This window comes from Eublepharis macularius, chromosome 5 (genome assembly GCF_028583425.1).
Source record: "Eublepharis macularius isolate TG4126 chromosome 5, MPM_Emac_v1.0, whole genome shotgun sequence".
Classification (NCBI taxonomy): domain Eukaryota; kingdom Metazoa; phylum Chordata; class Lepidosauria; order Squamata; family Eublepharidae; genus Eublepharis; species Eublepharis macularius.
The window spans coordinates 100793162-100812685 of NC_072794.1; the positions used below are offsets into that span (position 1 = coordinate 100793162).

General features: G+C 40.3%; 1 protein-coding gene across 6 annotated transcripts in view; it reads right to left on the bottom strand.

The window, feature by feature from the left end:
- Nucleotides 1–19524, bottom strand: part of PTPRF (protein tyrosine phosphatase receptor type F) — a 717473-nt gene that overhangs the window by 495457 nt on the left and 202492 nt on the right. Inside the window, exon 3 of one of the 6 annotated variants that reach the window (XM_054979540.1) lies at nt 14192–14276. The exons of the other annotated variants lie outside the window; for them this stretch is intronic. The gene's annotated coding sequence lies outside the window, so the exon portion shown is untranslated. The remainder of the gene's footprint in view (nt 1–14191; nt 14277–19524) is intronic. 6 annotated transcript variants of the gene reach the window in all.

Here is a 19524-nt window from a genome sequence, read left to right on the forward strand (position 1 = left end):
AAAAATAATTCATTTTTATTGATCACACATTTTTTACTCAAGGTCTTTGCTCATTTGAAAAAAGGAAATCTCTTGCCTGCATATCAGAAGCAAAACATTAGTAGTCTACATTACCATTCTCTGAGATCAGCTTAATCCTGCAGTATGATACAAATAATGTTCTTGTATAATCTACTGAAGGTTCATGCATCAAGAATTCTAGGTTAGACTTTTGCAATATATGGGATTGTCTTCCAGAACGGTTTTGAAACTTCAACTGGTACAAAATGCAAAGGATTTTTAGTCTGTGTAACAATTATGTAATAATTTGAAAAGGCAAACCAATCAGAATTACAAACTTATTCACAGTTTAAAAGTCAAGATCACTTCCTATGTTCATTAGTTTATTAACAAGCACTGAAGACGGTCAGTTTAATTGTTGTATGTTTGATGTTTAAAGCTTCCAAGCCCTGCCACAATTTGTGGATGCCTGACCATTCTAACAAGTTTACCTATCAGGAAATCATGCCTATCCCTCATACCTGTCTTTGGGCAACTATAGAGATTCTCAGACATTAGTGCAAATGTGTTCCAAGTTAGATATGTTGAATCTGCTTTAATTCAACTCTACTTTAAAATATGGCAAAATGGAAAACTACCAGTTCAGACAAAGCCAAACATTATTGTCTTATATTATTCTTATTGATCTCTCCTTCCTTCTAGCATCCAAGGAGGTGAAAGAAAATCTTATATATTTTTGACAGCATTATTATTCTCATGACATCTACTACATAACAATGAGCCTTATAGGCAAGCGAAGACATCATCAGTTGCAGGAGCAAGGATTAACTGGTGTGTGTGCGCGTGTGTGCGTGCACACATGCAAAAGATGCAAACTTTCATTTTTACACATAGGCCAATTTTTACTAATAGAGGTTAGAAAGACTTTTTCCTTGCAGGGAAAATAACTCCTACCTGCCTCTTGCAGGGTTTTTCCTGCCTTCTATGGAATTCTTGAGCACAAACCAAAACTGCCTTTCTTTATACGAAGAAAAAGAAGAATGCTAATCAACTCTTCGTAATTCTATTTGTAGGTGTTGGCTTTGGAGGCACCAAAAACTGACACTGATTTTTAGCTTTATATATTACTATTTTCACTTGTTATTAAGTATGCCAAGTATCATAGCAATAAAGTCCTTCAGACTTCCCAACTTCGGGAAAACTGTAATTAGCAGAAGCTTTGTAAGTTACTTTTATTCCGTAAGACAAACACATAAAGAAAAGCAGATTCATTGAAGTCTGCCTCCTACTTTTGTTTTGAAATCCAAAAGTTACAACTGTCTCAAAAAATATTCAATCTCTCAATCTCCTGCTTAAAAAGAAAAGAATATGGTGCTGTTTTACACAGAATTTAAAGGTACTGGTAATTCATTTATTCTGTCTTCCTGTGTAGGAAACCTTATACACTAGCCTGGTTTTGCTTATATGCTCAGAATCCAATTGTCATATTTCGAACCAGAAGAGAATTCACTCACTTATTTGAGCTATTTGGATCGTTTTACTGTACATATCCTTCAACTGTGAAGAGATATAGTGCTTTGGGGGGAATACAGTTGAAAGCATTTCAATTGCCCCATGTTTCTCAGTTTTGTCCCAAACTGATTTTTGTGCCTCTCTCTCAAATTAAACATCTTCCCACCAAATGGGGAACAGGAAACACAAGTTGTATTTTTTGAAAGGTGAATTATGGCTGGTTAATAATATAGGTTAATAATAAGCTGAAGATTAGAACATTGTTTTAGAGATCAACGGATTTTGACACACATTCAAGCATCATTAAGAGAAAAAATGGTATCCTAACTTGGCATTTGGAAGCTTTTGTCAAGTTGTTTTCCATAGCATCCTCACAACTTTCTTTTCCTACAAATGAATTATATACAGTTCCTTCAATATCTCATGTATTATACAAAATGTTATACACAGAAGCTGTCAGACTACTGATCCATCTAACCCAATATTGTCTAACACAAGTAGTAGCAGCATTCCCAGGCCCCAAGGAAGTATTTCCTAAGCCCTGCTACTTGAGATCTGTTTACACAGAGTGGGACTTTAATGCATGCAAAACATGTACTTGCGATATAACAGCAGAGATCCAATCAACAGCACATATAGTGTATGTAAACATTTATTTTATTTACAACAGTGTCAAAATTCTCACTTTCACTTATGTATGTTCACACATGCTTATTTATGTCAACCCCAGCATGTAAGCAGTCGATCCGGCCTCTGCCATCTTTAATAGCCATTTAATTTGGCTCCCTGTGATATTAAAAATCACAAGGCCCCTAGATTTAAAATGGCAGTTTGTATTGCAGCCAGGGGAAGTCCAGCTAACAGTTGCTGAGTCCCACTCAGGAGACACAGGTATGAATGGAATCCCGCATAGGAATGCAGAGTGATCAGTGGTGATTGGGTTTGCAGTCCCTCCAGCTCCAGGAGGAGTTCAGTGCAACAAAGGTCTTGCAGAGTCATCCCCACTTAACACATTCCTCTCCCTCCATCCGTGATGAGATCTGTCTTTGATTGAGGAGCTAATTAAATGGCATTCACAAGTATTTATAATTCATTCCTAGGAAGGTACATTCCCCAACTAAATTCATCAACTTAGCTCCGGTGGACTTTATTAGCAAATTGCCCCTTTGTGCAGCGCTAGAACAAATTTTGCATTCTCTTTCACATGCCCTGGCAGCTACCAATCAAGGTAATCAAACTTTTTGTTCGATGTATTGTCGAAGGCTTTCACGGTCAGAGAACGATGGTTGTTGTGGATTTTCCGGGCTGTATAGCCGTGGTCTTGGCGTTGTAGTTCCTGACGTTTCACCAGGAAACACAACCTTCAAGCAGTATTCAGACCCACCAGAAAAATACAACAGATGCTATGATCAGCAAAAGACAGTAGAGACCCCCTCACCTCTGCAGGAGTATACCGCATACCCTGCAGCTGTGGACAAGTTTACATCGGGACCACAAAGCGTAGCATCCAGACAAGAATAAAAGAACATGAAAGACACTGCAGACTTGGCCATCCGGAAAAATCAGCAGTGGCTGAACATAGCCTAACTCAAACAGGACACAGTATCCTATTCCAGGACACTACAATACTGGACAACACTTCCAACTACTTCGTCAGACTGCACAGGGAAGCCATTGAAATTCATAAGCATAAGCACGATTTCAACAGGAAAGAAGAGACCTTAAGAATGAATAGAGCATGGTTTCCAGTCCTGAAAAACACCAGGCTAACAAAATACGCTATACACGACAATAGCCCTGCAGAGAAGATTAGCATATCAAGCACCAATCCATATGCAAAAGAACCTCCTCAGGATACAGTGAAGCCTCCCTCCATTAGCATTCCACACCCTGGGAAACTCTTACAGGATGACTCAGCCCAACCCTACCTTCCTGAGTAGATATAAATGACCTGCCAACTTCTTTTCCACACTGTGACACTGAGAGATCTCTGACTTTTGGTGCTACACCTCTGAAGATGCCAGTGACAGCTGCTGGCGAAACGTCAGGAACTACAACGCCAAGACCATGGCTATACAGCCTGGAAAATCCACAACAACCATCAAACATTTTGTTACTCCCAGGAACTGACTGTTGGAGTCTGTGTTCTAATGGCCAGGTGGGTTATCCCACCTCAGGGCACGTTTTACCCTATAAAAGTAGTGCCCTGGCCCCACTCAAATTGTACACGCTTACCAGATCCAAAGCGCTGTTCCCTTGAGGTTTGCCCTAAGCCTGTTGCTCTCCTGGCTGAGAATGCTGGCGTTTGAAGCTACTCTCTTCTCCCGTGGACTGGACTACTCCTCAGAATATACTTGTTCCCCTCACTCTATTCCAATTTCCGACTAGCTTCCTAGGACTTTGCGTGCGTGTAATAATTTTTACCCTGTATTCCTGTGTGTATGTGCATGCATTTTTCCTTTTTAATAAAAGTTTGCTCTTTGAATTTAAAGCACCAGCCTCGTTTGTTAAATTGGAAGGGACCCCATAAAAAATGATGAAAAAGATCCCGCAGTTACCAACTTCTCACACAGCCATCTTCCTTGCTTGCGAATTCCCCCACAATTCTCGTAATTGCAAGGAGACCAATTCAGGTAACAAGCAAGGGGCTTTCAAGGCAAATGAGAAGCAAAAGTAGTTTGCCATTGCCTTTATATACCAACCCTGTTTCACTTCTAAGATCTGATGAGATTGGGCTATAACATGTTGCCCTTCCCGCTCCCCACTTTCACTTAGATGTTGAAAATTCATAGTTTATTCTTAAGAGTTTCTAGAATTAACAGTGCCATCCTAAGCAGATCTACACCTAGTCAGGTCTATTCACTGGGGGGAAAGTGTGCTTAGGATTACACTATTCACCATTTTTCAGAAGGCTTATAGTTAAGTATTTGGCTCTGTTTAATTACTAACATTTTACATTCAAGTAGAGATTTAACTTTATTGTTTGTGCAATTGTACAAGAATAATAAAGAAAATTTACTTACAGAAAAGAGATATAGGTCTCCATGTTCTTGTCATAAACCATAACATAACATTAGTTTGATTCCTGAATGTCCACAGCTGGATGTCAACTTCTGCATAAAGACTCCAAAACAGTTTTCAGGATATAACTAGATGTGAAATCTGTGGGCCTTTCTCCACTTTCATCTTTTCATATATTTCCACTTCAGTACATTTTGAACACAATACTTAGACTGAAGTATGAGTCAATTTAGCAGGCATTTTTAACTAAACAAAACTAACTCAATTACAATTGAGTGTCTCCCCAAAGGAGACCACAACACCAAGTTATGGAACAGCTTTTTATTACCTCCAAACTGGTGGCAAGCAATAGGAGGTATAAAAATTAGATTGACAATATCTCAGATTCTCAATGGTCTGAAATTTGGAAACTGTCAATCTTTAAGTCCAGATCAATTAATATTAGATGTCAGTCTATTAAGCTCTTAACAAGGTGGTATATTACTCCTCAAAAACTCTAACAAGGTGGTATATTACTCCTCAAAAACTCAACTACAGTAACAAAACCATCTCCCCAAAGTGCTGGCAGCTGTGTGGGGAAGCAGGTTCCTTTTATCATTGCTGGTGGGCCTGTAAAACTATAAAGAGATTTTGGTCAGAAGTGCTTAATTGCATTAAACAAATCATGGGCTATGAAGTTCCACTTAAGCCAGAGCTGATATTGTTAAATCTGTGGACGGATCAAATTATACCAACAGGCACAAAAAACTTAATAGCCGTATTGCTATCCGCAGCCAAAACTACTATAGCTTCCATGTGGAAGAACCCCTTACCTTGTTCCATTACAGCCTGGCAGAGCAGAATCTGGGACCGTTATTTCATGGAAAAAATAACTCTCCAGCTAAAACAAGCGGACTCGGTTGTACTACAATCCAGTCTTTGGGAGGACTGGGTACCAATATTGGACTACATGATAACCCATGAGATACAATCGTGCAAGCCCTACCCATTGGAACCCTTCTGTATGTAAGAAACTACTTCAAATATTCACCAGTGTATCTACACAGCTGATTGCCTGTTATCTCCAACCTGTTAGAAATCCATGCTATATCTTGGAAACTGTAGATAGTTTGTTGTGAAATGTATTTGATTCTGTTATATGTATATTTTTAAAAGCCAAAAATAAAAAGTTACAAAAAAAATTAGATTGACAATTATGATGATTTTAAAATCCCCTTTATTAATGTAAACCAAAATTAATTTATTATTTGACAATGACTAAACAAAAACTGCCAAAATTAATTTATTATTTGACAATGACTAAACAAAAACTGCCAAAAAATGAAATGAAAAGGAGCAGTGGGCTACAGCTACTATTTGATTCAGTAAATAAGGTTAAATCTGCACAATCTCACAGTATCTGTTAATATTGGTTTTGTGAGATATACAGGTTTTAAAAGCTCTTTTGTACTGCAGAATAGCTACAAAAGCACACCTAGGACAAGATGAACTAAGCAGTACAGTATCACCCAATTTCACACCACCTTTTACATAGCTTTAAAAATCCATACACTGCTACCCCCAAAAATTAATTCCTCACTTTAATGCAGTAGTGTAAATTCCAAAAGATATCATACCATGATGTCCAATTAATCAGGGACCAGATTCTGGGATCTACTACTACTATGTTCAGAAGTTTGATCTGGTGGGTGCAATCTTCATCCTCCCAAACTTGCAAACCAGCATGGACCTGTACTTTTGTATGCAGAGGATACTTCTATCTAGAACCCCAGTCGGTCTAAAGAGAGCCCTTAGGAAGTTTGCCACGTTTTGTAAAACCGAGCTACTGACAATACCGATCAGAAAACTAAAATTGTAGCTTTTGGGAGCAGAGTGAAATCTAGGAATTGGGCAATTAATGGCCATCAGATTGAACAAGTAGATAATTTTAAATACCTGGGCATAGTTATACAGGCCAACGGCTCTAGAGTTAAACGCAGCCATTATGCTGTTGATCAAGGAGAAAGATCGGCAAATGCCATATTGAAATTTTTTCGAACTCAAGGCAGACATTTTGTTCCTGCAGTCCTAAAGCTATGCAAGGCCAAATTACTGGCCCAGCTGCTAAGTAGAACGTTTTTTGAACCACCCTCCTCATGCTTTGTTCTGCAAGAAAGAGTTTAGTCTAAATTTCTGAGAGCTGCTCAGTAAGTCCCAAACTGTGTATCTAATGCCTGGATATGTTTGGAATCTGGTAGACTTAGTTTTGAAGCTAGGGTATCAATCAATTTATATGTGGCTGAAAGGCTATTTAACCCACAAGGTTTGTTTCTCCTGATTTTTCAAGACAATTTCCAATCCAGCTGGCTCAAGGCTGTTTATAGCCATATTAATAGAACAGGTTTTTCCCCCTCAGGTTCTCTTAATGTACAGAACCAAACAAGCAAAAGGGTTAATCAAACAAAGAATAGAGGATATTGAGTGTCAATCTTTCTCCAATGCATCAAAACTTGAGGTGCTGCTAAATGTCAAAGGTACTTTTGAGCCGTCAGCGTACTTGGCCTCTATGGAAGCAAACAGTTTTAGAAGGGCATTTGCTCTAACTTCGTGCTCCGCTCTTCCATCTATGGTTATCAAAGGCAGGTACAACAAAATCCTCTATCTAGAAAGGTTGTGCTCATGCCCTCTAGGAGAGGTTGAGTCTGTCAAGTACGTTTTTAGTTGTCCATTTTATAGGGAGGTTCGTCTAAGATTCATTACCTCATTATTTGATATGATCCCTCACCATATAATCACCAATAACGCAAGGTGCCACTGGTTTTTATCTGATGAAAATTTTAGGATTATACATTAAGTCACTAAATTTTGTGCATTAATTCTTAAATTAAGGAATTGTATCTTAAAAGTTCTTAAAGCCAATCCTTTTAATTGTATCCTTGCTTGATTAATTTATATGTTGGTCTTAGGACCATAATGAATGAGTGAATGATCTGGCGGGTGTCTTAAAAATATATTTTATTATGAAAAGCAAATTGATATGACTTTTATATCTTTCCTAACAACATTTTTGTGGCATAACACTAACAATAAATTTTCTTGTTGCAGGGGTGGAAACTAGTCACACGGTCAAAAATGCTGATTTTGCTGACCAAAATTCAAAAAAAGCTCACAAAAAGCTGACAAAAACTGACAAATTACTGAACAATTTAATTTCAGCCTATCAATAAATTAGCAGTTTAAAAGTAAAACTGGGACTTCATTAAAAAATTATCATCTGGCCTCCACCATCCCCATAGCCAGCCATTGCACATCTTTTTATTGAAAAAGATATTTTTATGAAGATAGGGAATGGTTTATTATTGTACAAAATTTAAGGCAAAAAAGATTACTTTTAAAAATAACTGCATACTGCAGATAATAAAACAGCAAAACATATTAAAACAAAACATAATTACTGTAAGGTAAGATTTGTCTTTGCTTTTACTTTATCTTTGGGGTTTTTGCTGAAAAAAGAAGTTATAAACACACTCTTTTGTTTCTCAACAGTTTTCTGCACTGCATTTGCAAGCATTTTTTCTTGTCCTCTTCTTCCATTGCTTTTTCCACTCCTTCTAGCATGAGCTCTGTCACCATATCCTTTTTCTCAGAAGCCTCCTTTACATGTTTGGTTGCATCACTTAGCAATGTTCAAGCAATCATCTTCTTCTCGTTCTGTTCTTGTCTCAGTTTTGCTTTCTTCTCTTATATACTATCTTTTTCACTTTCTATCTTCTTAACCCTTTCTAACAACTCTGCCTTTTCCCTTTCTTTTCTTTTTGCTCCTTTTCTTTAATGGCATGCTGTTCATCACAATATTGCTTATAATGAACATGTGCGTTCTTGCCATCTGTAAAAGCTCCTGTGCGATATTAACACGGTGTACCTTGTTTTCATATACATGATATAAAGTTTCTTTGACCATCAGGTGGGCATTCAAAGTTCTATCTGACATGCTGGCCCTTTCATCAGTCAAAATGCGTCCAGATTATGAAAACCCTCTTTCTATGTCCGCACTACCATGTGATAATGATACTGCTGCTTTCACCACTTTCATAACCAGTGGGTTTCCAGAAACCATCCAGATGGTTTTGTCTTTTCAAAGAACTGATTCCAGTATGTATCTATGCGGCAAGTTTCACTGGCAGTTTCATCTTCGAGTATAAGAAGTTTCCATTCATCCACAATCATGTCCAGTGGAATATCCATTGGGAGTGCTGCTGCTACTTTCATTATATCCTTGTGGGTTCCTTCCTTGACTTGCTGTGCTGGAGCTAAACACTGAAGATTTCTGAGGATGGGTTTGTCCAAAGAAGTAAAAGGTGTTTGCAGGCTTCTATGAAATGGTTTTTTTGCTCCTGTTAAAAAGAGTAGCTGTTCCTTTTCAGAAAGTTTTTCCAGTTCATTGCAGATTCTGTTGCCACTGATTACTTCTCTCACAGGTATGTAGTGCTCATCACTGAATGCTTCAAGAGACAATGGTGCTGAACTCATACAAACAGTTGTGAGCATTTTTGTGAGCATTCTTGTGAGCATTTTTACTTCACTGTGCACCACATGCACCAAAGGCTCTTCTTTCTGGAACGCTCCAGTGAACTCTGTAAATAAACGCGCACTCGTGGAACAGAACATCACCTCTGCTTTCATCGTCTCATGTTTTAAGAGGTTAATTTTGTTTCTATACTTTGTGGAAGATTTCACCAAATCACTTTTACTCTTAGGAACAAAGTACTTAAAGTAATTCGTAACTGCTGGCCACTGTTCAGTCCTACAGCAGCACTCCCTAGTGATAACCATCTTCTACAACAGGGATGGGCAATTATTTTGGCTCGGGGGCCACTTTGTGGGAGCGGAGGTTAGCGGAGTGCCGCACCTTTTAAAATGATTGCATTCATTAGTTAACTTTGCATTTCAGAAAAGGTATAAATTGTATCATAAAAATCAATAAATATAAATTAAATAAAATAGTGGTAGTTTTATTCAATTTATTGTGCTAATTTCATATCATCTATATCTGCAAGCACATTTAATTTTAGAATCAGTTTAATGAGACAAATGTACCCTATCACACTTTTCTACTGTCTTGGCGGTCCACAAAAAACTCTATAGCAGGCCGCATGTGGCCCGCGGGCCGCAATTTGCCCACCCCTGTTCTAGAAGAAACATGCTTCAAGAAACAATGATTTGGGATACCAAGATCTCTTCGAATTTTTTGTGAAATCCTCCCATTGTGATGGCCACCCATCAAAAAAATCACGAAGAAGGAAAATTAAATTGGATGATGCATTGTCTCCCAGTTCTTCCATGCCCCTACGGAATGCATCACTTGGAAGTCATCACGTTTCCCCCAAAATGCAGTAACAAAAACAAAAAAAACCCAGAAATTTCATTCACAAAAAACAAAGAAATGCTGACTTTGCTGACCAATTTTTTTAAAAACCTGACAAACTGCTGACCGAGATGAAAAATCTGACTTTCCCTGTGATTTTGCTGACCACTTTCCACCCTTGTTGCTTGAACAAATGCTTCTGACATAAACACTTCTGTGAGAAAGAATATTACTGAGAATCACCTTTAAGTGGACACATGCAGTATAGGAAAAGTTCAAAAATATACAACTATGATGCAAAGTGAGACAAGCGTTCAAACATCTCTTCTGTAATGGTGGGGGTGGGGGTGGCATTACATAAAACCAAAGTCAACCACTAATTGGCACAAAACCAGAGTCTTGCAGCACCTTAGATCTATTCATGCCTAAGTTTTCTTGGGCTAATCATCACTGAGCTCTAGTCCACAAAAGCGTATGTTTCAATACATCTGCCGTCTTTAAAGTGCCACAAGACTAATTACTGTCTATGGCGCAACAGACTAATGTGGCTACCCACCTGGCACCTATCTCCCAGCTTAGGACTAAACTACATATTACAGTCATCTATAGGTGGTCAAAAGGATTTTCAGATGCTGTTTTGCAAGGTCCCCTTGGGAATGCAACTTCAAAGTATATGAGGCCCAATCTAGATCAAAACCAGGGCACTTTTTAAAAATCTGAAATAGCTCCAGGGAGCCATTGTTTGACTCATCATAAGTTGTATATGTAGCCCATCAGTGAATTTGTAGCCTTTGACTGAGCAAACAGCAGCTCCTGGGAAATTTCAGACTAGAAAAATGGTGCAGGGAGGGGGGAGGTTTATACCCCCTCACTTCACATGGCATGGTCCCAATCCAAATAGACATTGGGTGCATCAAAGCTGCACCCAGCTTTGGTCTACTCAAAGATGAGTGTAATATGTAGTTTAGACCTAGTGAGATACATGACTCAAAAGAAAAGAAAGGAAAGATGACTGGGAGGGACTTATTTTTAACTTCCCTCTCCCCCACCACTCCTTGTGAAAGGCTCTTATCTGAAAAAACACCCACTGTAAAATAAAACAAGGTGACTAAAAGGTACCACAACAGTATTGCCAGCTGTTTTGGCCTTTGAGGGGCTAGATCTGGTAACAGTCATTGGAGAACTTACTACCATAAGAGTTGCATGACTCACTCAGACCTCTTTCCTACTATTTAACAGCAGCCAGTCAATGTGGTGTAGTGGGTAGCGTTTTAGATTAGGATCTGGGAGACCAAAGCTTCATATCCCCACTCTGCCATGAAAGCTTACTGAGTGACTTTGGACCAGTCATACATGCTCAGTTTAACCTACCTCTCAGGATCGTTATGAGGTAAGGTTACCTCTGAGTGGTAGCTGGAGATCTCGCAGAATTACAACAACAGAGACCAGTTCCCCTGGAAAAAATTACTCCTTTGGAGGGTGGACTCTATGGTATTATACCCTGCTGAGGTCCCTCCTCTCTTAAAACCTGCCCTCTCCAGGCTCCATCCTCAAAATCTCCAGGAATTTCACAATCCAGAGCTGGCAACTCTACTGTGAGAACAAAATGGAAGAGAGGAGAATGATATAAACTGCTCTGCTTCCCCACTGAGGAGAAAGATGGGGTATAAATGAAGTAAATACATAATAAATATAGTTGAAGATAGGGGGCATATAAATGGTTGCTGGGGGGTGGGAAGGAAAAAAAGAAGCATGGAATGTTGAGGATATGGGGGTTGTTGGGAGGAGGAAATGAAGAAATAGTGTGGTGACGGGGAAAACAGAGAAAAGTAAGGTGCCTCCTGCAAGTCCCTGATGGTTCCTTACCATGCAACTGGGCCCAGTCTGGCCCAGCAGCTGGAACTGCACAATTTTCCCAGGGAGATGTTCCCAGGGAAGGAAGGAGGGAAAGATGCAGATAGGGAAAGTAGATTGGCTGGAGGGTGGGAAGAAGGAAGGAGGGAAAGGAGACATGGCTTGAAGGAGGGAAAGGAGCTATGGCTTGAGTTTTTAATGGCTTTTTTTTAATACTGTAGTTTTTAATTGCAAGCCGCCTGAAGCAGGACTCTGAAGAGGAAGCATAGAAAAATTATAAACAAACAGATGGGTTTCCAAGGAAGGGAAAAAGGAAATAGCGGGGGAGGGGGAAATGAGATGCCCCCCCATGTCCTTACATGTCCCCCACTTGTAAGTCAATATTTCCGGGCATTATGCTAAATCTCTCTTAAGAGCAGGAATGCATGGAACTCACATTTTTTTAAAAAAAGAATGATTGCTTCAGAAAGTTATAGAGATGCCAATTTTTACAAAAAGTGAATCTGAATGCAAATAATCTGGGTTATACATCTTCAGAGACTTGTTTTTAACCCCCATTCTTCCCCCCGCCAACCTTCTGACATATCCAGCCTGACAACATTGAAAAGCAACTTTGAGACTCCACCCCCTCTTTCTATTTTGCTTTCTTTCATTTTTATTTCTGGAGGAACAATTGTTTATAATAAAAGCACTTTTTCTATTAAAATCAAATTGATTTATTGAAGAAACAAAGAAAAGCCCCTACAGATAAACTATGACCCAGATCACAAGGCTTCTCTTCAACTGAAGTAGAAAACAGTTACTTTAAAAGATGTTGCTGCATGCCACTCAAGACCCCTCACTCAGACATATTCCAGAGGCAAGGCATATCTGCTATAGGCTCTTTTTTAAGAAAGAGAATTGCAAAAAAATTACCCTCCATTGGCCACATTCTAAAAACTGACTTTTTCCAAAGCCAAAGAAACAAAGGGAAAAAATAAGCCAGTGCTTTTTGTGCTTCACACAGAAAAGTAATATAACTTGGAGGTGTCACCTTCACTCATAATACTTTCTCTAGCATCAAAAGCACAAGTAATCCAAAGAAGCATGTAAAAGAGTAACACAATGCTGACTTGCTAAACTGTCAGTCCATTTACCAAATGTGTGCTACACATGCTTCCCTGTTCATTGGCACTGCCTGGGCCCCAAAGAAACACAGGACCTTCTGATCACTCTTTGATTTTTCCAGTCAATAATTTACTTGTCATTGGCAACAGAGTATAATAAACTGGCAGAGACCTTTCTTCTTTTTACACAGATTTTTTTTTAATTAAGGTGGTAGCATGCTCAAGAACCAAGACCAGTTTAACTTGTGTGTGAAAGTACTATACTATATAAGAAAAAAAAAGTACTATATAACAAAAAAAATTGTTGCACTCCTCAGAAACAAGGTGTTCCACCCAAACAGATTTTCACCTGCATTTCCATGCTAAGACAAAACTATTCATCACTCTTGTGTATGTGGCATCAGAAGCACAAACAAAATTCAAACAAACAAAGCTGGATTTAGTTTAAACTAACCTTGATCCAGCTATTAAAGAGAATGTCAACTCTCTTTGCCAATTAGTCTTCCTCTGTATAGTAGCTTCTGTGAAGCATAAAGTCTTGAACACCTGGTCTCTCATTTGTAGCTTCTTCCAGCAACAATTCTTTGACCACACTTGAGCACACCACCTTGGCCCAAAGCTCTCCCTAGCTTTATTTTTTTCCTGTAACCTTCTGAAAGACCATCTGCTCCTGGCAAAGTTTACCCCATGATTCTTAGAACCTGAATGATTTTGCAGTATTTAGCCTTTCCTGCCAATGATACAGGGTTCTCAACCTTCACACAAATCCTTAACTGCTATATGGGAACACCTGCCAAGTAAAATAAGTTCTCAGTATCTTGATCAATTGTTTCAAAACAGTGGTATTAAGCTTTTGCTTCCCATGAAAATTGGCCAGAGAAATTAACTATTAAGCTCAACAGGACAACGCTTATTTGGTTCGCTTTTAAGACAACATAATCAAAAGATGTTAGAATTCTGCTATTAAATAACATCTTATTTACCAAGCACTATTTTTTTAAAATGACATGAAAATGCCCACGTTTCATCTTATATAATGTCCTATGTGATAAAAGTAATGAGTGTAAAGTCAGCTTGCTGCAGTGAAATTGGAGACCAGCATTCTGCAGTTTGCCAACCACAATAGTTTAGTCTACAGTCTGAGCGTTGAGTTATACTGGAAACTGCAATATTATTGCCGCAAATCAAATATCGAAAAGCTGCTTTCAAAAAACTCAGTAAGGGAGATACAGCCAGGGTTGCCTATGAATAGAAATGCAAATAAAAGGGTAATTTGCACCCCAGAAAGACAAGATGCTTGTTCACAAAGAATTCCATGATTCCGCTCCCCTGCAGGAAACAAGGTTGTGCTTACCTTTAATGTTGTTCATTGTGAGACTTCTCTGCAGGCACACATTGGGACTGCACAGGCTGGCCTCAGCAGAAAATTCTCGACCTTTCTAGAGAGCATAGATACTACGATCAGCAACATGTTCTGCTGAATATATCTGTTGTTTTGAGAGTTCTATACCCTCTAAATGGAGGACCTTAGCAAGGACTTCCTTATACCCCAGGAGGAGGTTAATATTATGGGACATTTTCCCCATAGGAACATCAGATATCTCACCACTATAACTTGGTAGTTAGCCTATATGAAAGAGGCAAGGAGAAGGAAACTTTGTATCCCTTTGCTGCCCTTCCACATCAATCAGAGCAGAGTGTGTACCCACTCTCTGCTTAGACTGAATACCATCCACTATGATGGAGTTTGGGGTGGGTAAACAGAAAGCCACAATCCTCCATTTGGACCTTGTACATTGATTTTTCAGGCTAAGGTTAGCATAGATACTAGTTTATTCCAAAGCCACTAAGAGATCTCCAAGAAACTTTGCAGAACTTGGAGGGCAACAGGCCTTGTACTATTGGATCCAACAGTTTTAGATCTGAACTAATATACTCATAGCCAAGTGCTTCCCTCTCTCCCACTGATACTTAAATCTGCGGATGGGGACTAGGGATGAGTGTTTTGTGTTACGGATCTGAGTTTTTAACCTGGATCGGGCCCAATTTGAGATGTTTTGGCATTCCTGAATCAGCGTCAGCATTGCCAAAGCAAAGTTTACCAAAGCGCTTCGTTAAGCTTTGGGTAGCATGGAAGCAGTCTTTCCCTTGTCGTTCCTAAGTAACGGCAAGAGGAAACAGTGCTAGTGGGGCTTTCAAGGTGGCTGGGGATGGCATTTTGCAAGCAAAATGCACCAAATTTGCAGGGGAACCTACTCTTACCTGTCCTCTCAAGGCCCCCAAATTTCAGGGAGATTGGACTTTGGGGGGCCATGTTATGGCCCCCCAAAGAAGGTGCCCCATCCACCTCCAATTTCCATTCCCTATGGCTGCTGGGAGGATACTTATTGTTATTTTACTGTTCTACTGGGAGAGGGCTTCTGTTTTATTCTGTGGTTGTGTGGGGCTTTGATGTTTCATAGTTGCTTCAGCTTGCTTTGCTTTAGATTGTTATTCTGGTCACTTGTGGATGGGTGCTGTTAGTGTTAGGTTCTGTGTTCTCCCCACTGGCTGAATTCAGTGCCTGGCTGCAGTGACTGACGCTGGTTCTGCTGGGCTAAGTTGCAAGAGTGGTTTGGGTTGAATGGTGTGAAGTTGTTCCTTTTGCATCAGTTTGATTATATGGGGGGTGGGGTTTCAGTTTACTTCTAGTTGCAAGAGTGTCCCTTGCTTCATATGGTTTTGTGTATTTTAAATTAAATTTTTCTTAGTATGATTTTCTGATGTGAAGGTTGGTCCTCATAGGGAACAATGGGGATTGGTGGTGGATAGGGGCACCTTCTTTGGGGGGGACATAGCATGGCCCACCATCTCCCTGAAATTTGGGTAGTCATGAGAGGAGGGTGAGGAGAGGGTCCCCTGCAAATTTGGGATTATTATGGATGAAAATGGCCCCCTAGGCCCCCGATAGCCAGGAGCAGTATTTCCCATTGGAAACAATGGCCGAATCTTCCCTAATAATCCTGAAGTGGTTTAAATACTCGAACCCAAAGTGGCTTGCTGTTTCAGGATTCAGATTTTCCTGAATCCTAGTAGTCTCCATTGCAGGTTGCAGAAACTTCTGTTTTCTAGCCTAATAGTCCCCATTAGGAGTGTGTACCCCTAAAAGATTTGGGTTTACCGCTTCGGGTTAATCGAAGCAGGAAACTCGAATCTTTTGGGGGGTTCTCACCCCTAATGGGGACTACTAGGTTAGAAAAAAGAAGTTTCTGCAACCTTGGGGGACCCCGCAGGATTGCAGAAAAATCTCTAAGATTAAAAAAAATACATCAGAGGGTTTAAAAAATCCCAAAACACGATAGTGGGACAGCACTTTCCTCTTCCTCTGTCATGGTTGGCAGTGGAGGATGCAGAGGTGGCAAATGGGGGTGGAAGGCTCCCTAGAATCTCCCCTCTCATGATTCTCCCAGGTCACAGAAAACAACATTTTAGCTGTTTAAACACGAGGCCTCAATATGGATCACCCTGCACCCAATCCAGAACAGGGCTTCACAGCAACATTTTAAACAGATAAAATCATCTATAAAGTGACATTGGGGAGCGGAGCAGTGGCAGCCGCCAGACAATGAGTTCTGAGGAGACAGGGGGAGGAGATAGGGGGAAGAGACATGGGTGCTCCAAATGATTGGGTAGGAAGTCACCACAAGCCAAGTAGCTACAGGAGTCTAGGAGCTGATGTCACCTCTCCCTTGCATACCCAACACTGGAGCAAGCTGAGAAGCAACACCTCCACAACAAGAAAAGGATGTGAGGTGGGGGGATGTGGTAAAATTAACAGGGAAAGGTGGTTGGGTAGGGGGGGAAATATTAACAGGGAAAGTTCGGGGAAGCAAAAATTAACAGGGAAAATGGCAGGTTGAAAGGTTAATAAGTTAAGGTGGTTGACAACATGGTTTCCCCTTTTCCACCTCTCACTTCCAAACATCTTTCCCTTCCCCCTTCCTTCCCAAAGACCTTTCCTCTTTCCCCTCATCCTTTGGCCCTCCCAACCTCCTTCCCCTTTGCCCCCCCCCAAGGGCCCTTCCCCTTTGGAGGCAGTGCAAAGGGGAATAGTGTTTGGAAAGGTAGTGGCAAAAGAGAATGCTCTCTGTGAGGGAAGGGGACCAGAAGCCCAGCACAGCTCCCTGAAATCCCACAGACACACAATTTTTGCAGAGGCTCCACTTGTAAAACATCTGTTTCTAATGACTTTGCCACAGGGATCATCTTTTCTGCATACAGTCTCCAGTCCTCACTAGGAGATATGGGTGCTGTGTAACCATCAGTATAATCAAGAGACTATTCTGATGCGAGATCTGATCTGGTGGATTAGGCCTCATCAGAATCAGATGCTCAACCTGAGGATGGACAGCAATCTCTATGATAGTGGGACAGGACTACAGATGAGTGCTCTGTGTATGGAGTAATATGGAGACATGGTGGGGAAGTCAAAGCCCCCCAGGCACAGCATCACATAAGTATATGGATGCCTTGGAAACCAGGAAAAACCAAGGGTAAGGTCAATGGAGCTGGCAGTGAAGGTAGTTTTGGAATGGTAGCTGGGACCTTCATTTCCAATTCACCTTCTCACAGAACAATAGCCTCCATGTGCCTAAAGTATTTTCCTCCGGAAATGACAAACTCAGAAGAAACGTGTTGCTCTAATAGTGAGGCAAGATGTAGCATAAGCAATTAAGAGCTATTAACACAAAGTCTGACCAATTAATATCAATCAGACTTCATGGAAGGCCTATCAACATAACCATCATTCAAGTTATGCCCCAAATACAGATGCTGAAGAAGAAGCAATTGAAAGGTTTTACACAAGTGACCAAGAAGAAATTGATCACACAACTAAACAAGATGCACTGATAACCATAAGTGACTGGAATGCAAAAGTAGGAGACAAAGCAGACTCAAACAATGTTGGAAAATTTGGATTAGAATTATGAAATAATGCAAGAGAGTGACTCATAGAATTTTGTGAAGCCAATGACTTATTCACTGCAAACTCATTCTTCAGGGAACCAAATAAGCAGTTGTAGACATGTAAATCTCTGAATGGCCAATACAGGAACCAAATATATTACATAATCAGAAGCAGAAGATGGAGAAGCTCTATTCTCTCTGCTAAAACAAGACCAGGAGCTTATTGTGGTACAGACCACGAATTGTTAATATCAAAAATCAGAATAAACTGAAGAAAAACACTAAAGGAATCACAGTGCCAAAATATAATCTAAATAGCATTCCTGAAGAATTTAAAGACCATCTAAAGAACAGATTTGCATTACTGAGTTTAATTGATCATGAACCAGAATAACTGTGGACTGAAACCAGAGATATTATCAAGGAAGAATGTGCAAAGACTATTCCTGTAGCTAAAAGACAGGAGAAGCCCATATGGATGACAGGTGACACTCTTAAAATTGCTAAAGATAGATGAGAAGCAAAAGTAAGAGGGGATAGAAATAGAAATAGAATTCTAAAAGTAGCTTTTCAATGACTTGCACGCACAGACAACGAAATCTATTATAACAACCAGTGCAAAGAAATGGAAGAAAACAACAACAAAAAAGGAGAATTATTCCACAAAATCCAAGAAATAAAAGGGAAATTCAAACCATAGATAGGCATGCTGAAAGATCAACATGGCAATACAGAAGATGGAAACAATACACGGAAGAGATGGAAGAATAACAGACTCCTTCAAAGAATGAATTTCAGAAGAAAATCAGCCTGTGTTTTATAGATAACAGCAAAACTTTTGACTGTGTGGATCATGAAAAACTATGAATGGTGTTAACAGAAATGGGTGTGCTGCAACTAGAGATGGGCCCGAACTGAATTACAATTTCAAACCCACCCACCCCGATTTTGGCGTTTGCGCCATCGTGACTCAGCTAATCGGTTCTGTCCACGGCAACCGACCCAGCAGTCGGGAGTTTGCTTGTTCGGGACTTGATCGGATGGGTCAGTTTCTTTTTTTTTTTTTTTTTGAAAAATTTTTATTGGGTTAGAATCAATTATTTCCACATTTACATTCAATTTTCCCCAATTTTTTCATCTCTAACCCCCTCCCTTTCCCCCCCCTTTTTGTTGACTTCCAACAGCTTTCCAACCCTTTGTCCCCTTTCCCTTACTTTTATTAGCTTCCTCTATCTAAAACAAATATATATTCTCCATTATTCTAAGCAGTACATCCTTAACTATTTTTTAACATTATATGCCCAAACTGTAAGCGGGTCAGTTTCTGTTCGGAATTGCAGACACTCTTGCGCCAGTAATTTATTCCCGGGGCAACGGAGTCAGGGGAATGAGCTGTGTTTGCCCTCTTTCTGTCGCCCTTGAAACACGAATGGAAGCCCAGCTTTCCTTGATTAGCAGGCTTCCTTCCAACCACAGAGCAGCAACCCAGGGGAGGGAAGGGGAAGGGGGTGTTCTGAAGCCATGGGCACAAAGGAAAGGCAAAAGGCAGCGTGGGAGGCTGGGAGGCCACCCGCGCCGTTCGCCTTTCCCCAGGACAAGGGGTGTGTGGGCAAGCCAGCCACCCCTTGTCCTGGGGAAAGGCAAAAGGCAGCGCGGGAGGCTGGGAGGCCGCCTGCGCCGTTCGCCTTTCCCCAGGACAAGGGGCGCGCGGGCAAGCCAGCCGCCCCTTGTCTTGCGGGG